This window comes from Citrus clementina, unplaced genomic scaffold, assembly GCF_000493195.1.
Source record: "Citrus clementina cultivar Clemenules unplaced genomic scaffold, Citrus_clementina_v1.0 scaffold_3, whole genome shotgun sequence".
NCBI classification, from domain to species: Eukaryota; Viridiplantae; Streptophyta; class Magnoliopsida; order Sapindales; family Rutaceae; genus Citrus; species Citrus x clementina.
The window spans coordinates 20,539,917-20,543,306 of NW_006262339.1; the positions used below are offsets into that span (position 1 = coordinate 20,539,917).

A 3,390-nucleotide genomic window follows, 5' to 3' on the forward strand; every position below is an offset into this window, starting at 1 on the left:
GTCAGATGCCATATGCAACACAACCCTCACCATTTCATCATCACATATATCCATAGGCATTGCACATATACGATATAATGTGTTACTAGACCTCAAAGTTGTCTTCATTGTGATACTATAGTCATTACGATTTATTTTTAACACCTCGTATACTCTTGTCAATAACTGATCAAACAGGTAATTTTTTCCAACCAAAAAAGCTCGATTTTTACCATTCACGTACTCCATACAGCCATTCTCTAATGTCTCCCACCAACCATCGTAACACAATTCAAGTACAACTGAATCCATTAAGCCTGAAATTAAAAAAAAAATTTTATTTCAGTCCTAATTAAAATAATACAATTTTAATAAATCTCCAAGTTTTGGTGCGACAGGCAGCCTGTCGCACCAAGTTTTGCTGCGACAGGCAGCCTGTCGCCAGATTCAGATTCACCCGACTCAGTTCAGTAAGTTCAGAAAATAATTCATACCAGTAAGTGACGTCGATTTGTGTTGAATTTGGATAGATTATGATCGGATATCACTTTTACAGTTGTCTTTTGCGGTCGCCGTTGGCTTATGATTCAAGAATGAAAAGCTGCTTTTGGTTTGGCGAGATGGGAGAAACAATGTTGGTTTTGTTCTGTAAAGAAGGGTAATTTGGGAAGAAATGCTTGTGTTTGGCTAATGTTGATAGAAAAAAGTTGAGAGGGTTAATTACGAAAATAATAAAATATTAATGGTTATTTTTGTAAATTTCCCCTTTTTTTTTTTAAAAAAAAGTATACTTATCTGAACCCAACAATTAATTTATTGGGTCAAAAAATAAAAACTCAAGTCTATTTGTTATTATTATAGTATTACCTGAACCAACCTATCTAACCAATTTTATTTAGGACTTGACAGGTAATTTTCAAGCAACTTTATTTAATTTACCACTTAAATTCAAATTGTGAGAGAGACATACAACAAAGAAAGTCAATTTAATCTTTATGCGCCCCACTATTTAAAAAAAAATACAAATAACAGTTTGTTCTATAGGAATATATAGTATCAGACAAAAGAAAGTCCAAATAAAATTTTTTTCATGTTTGACATAACCAATAATGTTATGATGTAGTTCACAAAACAGATGCATAATCATTTACATAACAGTGTATCCAAAAAAATAAATTAAAAACAGTTTGGTACTATGAAGGTCTTTAAAAATAAATTAAAAATGAAAGTTTGCTTTCATAACCTTTCTTTCATCGTTATCCTTTGACATCGCTGTAAAATAATTCTGTCCGAGAGAGGAAAAAAAAATTGACACAGGCGATGACTCAACTTTTACAATAAGTACTTATGAAATTAGGGTTAATTTTTGTTTATTTTCACGGTTGTTCTAGAACATAATTTACTTTATACTTAGAAACTTTAGGTTTAATTTTTGTTTGTTTAAATACTTTAGAGTTTATAATATAATTTATTTTATTTTTTAATAGAGGAAGGGAAAGATTTAATCCCACTCAAAATTTTACAAATAAAAATATCAAAAAAATAAAAAATAAGATCAATCACAGGATGAAAAACTCTAATTACAAAAAAAAAAAGATACAAATGGAAATAAGGAAAATATATATATATATAAAAAAGAGGAAGAAGAGAGATGAAAAAAGAAAAAGTAATAATAAAATTTCCAAAGTCCAATTAATTTATCTGGAAACGAAGATGCCGATGTTATGCGCGTCCGTGAAAAATGTGTTCATCCAAAAAGGGGATTTTTAGTCATCAAACAAGAATTCAACTTGTATTAAAGAACCAAGTTGACATTTATCATAACATATGCTAATGATATATAATTAATGAGTCATTCTCGGGTGGCCACATCTAAATTTTTAGTATCTATAATATATATTATCAAGACGGCATTTAAATAACAAGAAAACCTCCAATAAGATAAAAGAAACCTCAAGGGCTTATTACGAATTAATGGCTGTGAATACATTATCAAGAGGTAGCATTCTAAGAAAAGAGAAAAGCAAGTTAATTACTTTAAATATTGATATGCCTGCTGGGGATATGCTTTATTATTAATAGCAATCACATTCGTGCATGGCGAGTTCACGTTATAGGCGTTGTATTGATATATGTAATTGACATTATATGTCACTCTTGGCTTTGCTTTAGCTGCCTTTGCTTTAGTAATTGCCTTTGTATTATTAGCTGCCTTTACGTTCATATTTGCTTTAGTTGATTCTCCACCACCTCCATTTGCACTGGTCATTGATTTTGCCCGGGTACTTGATTTTGCACTCGCTGGACTACCCTGAAAGGGTAAAAAAAAATAAATCAATTCAATTGAATCTTAAAAAATTAATAAAAAATATAAACACGATGATATTTTGTTATGGAAAAAGTGATGGCAACTGCGGATTTCGCCCGTAAGCATACTCATAATTTTTTTAAGTAAAAAAAAAAAAATTGATTGAAACTTAATTTACTCTTCCAATATTGTAATTCTCAAGGTCTCGACGTTGACGCTTTTGAACGTGTTGATGGGGATACTGCAAAAATTATATCATAAACTAATTAATTGTAAAAAAAAATTCAAATAATGTGACCATAAAACTTAATTTTCTTAAATATTTTACGTACATGAGAATAAATAGCTTGATTCCTTTGAAATTGTTGCCAAATTATTGTAAAGCAAAATTCTATCCTATACATTGAGAATACAAGTTAAGAAAGAGATAAGAAAGCAGATAATGACGAGAACAAATTCAATTTATTTTCGAACTTATCTACCAAAGCTGACTTAATCAAAGAATATTAATAAGAAACCAGATAATGAAGAGAACAAATCTTGTATTTCTTTTTGAAAGTTATCCAACAAATCTGACTTAATCAAAGATACTGACAATCCGTATGGACCTTATATGAGTACAAATACAAATGTCCTCTGTTTCTAGTGGCACTTAATGCCACTAGGCAACTTCAACTCTCCAAACTAAGTTCAGACTACCTTCAGTTTACACATTACAGTTGATTCAAGAAAACTAGTCTGCATCTGAAGCCTCAACAACAGACCTCGTTACTCAAATTGTATGCCTAAATTGTTAGCTGAACTTTTTATGATAGGTACAGCAGTAAAAACGAAACTATATTTGAGTTTCAGTCAATATCTAGATCATGAAACTTAGAGATGATTTGATGCCTGATTATCCATGGGCACATGTGTGTTTGCTGGAGCCACCTGCTGGGGATCTGCACCTGGGACATGCACTGCATTTGCTGGAGCTAACTGCTGGGGAACTTCCCCCGGCACATGCACTTTCAAGTTTCCGTCTTTGACAACAGTGAGTGGAGCATGGTTGGTTCCATAGAACTTGAAAGTGTAGGAGATGTTGGAGGCTTCTTCATCATTGA

The 3,390-nt window shown here is 31.5% G+C and overlaps 1 long non-coding RNA gene across 1 annotated transcript; it reads right to left on the reverse strand.

Moving 5' to 3' along the window:
• Nucleotides 1–1,942: 1,942 nt before the first annotated feature.
• On the reverse strand, nt 1,943–2,667 carry LOC112100342. The gene is made up of 3 exons (XR_002906687.1): nt 2,620–2,667; nt 2,466–2,528; nt 1,943–2,290 (listed from the first exon to the last, which is right to left on the reverse strand). It is a non-coding gene; the product is annotated as an uncharacterized LOC112100342 (long non-coding RNA).
• Nucleotides 2,668–3,390: the final 723 nt, after the last annotated feature.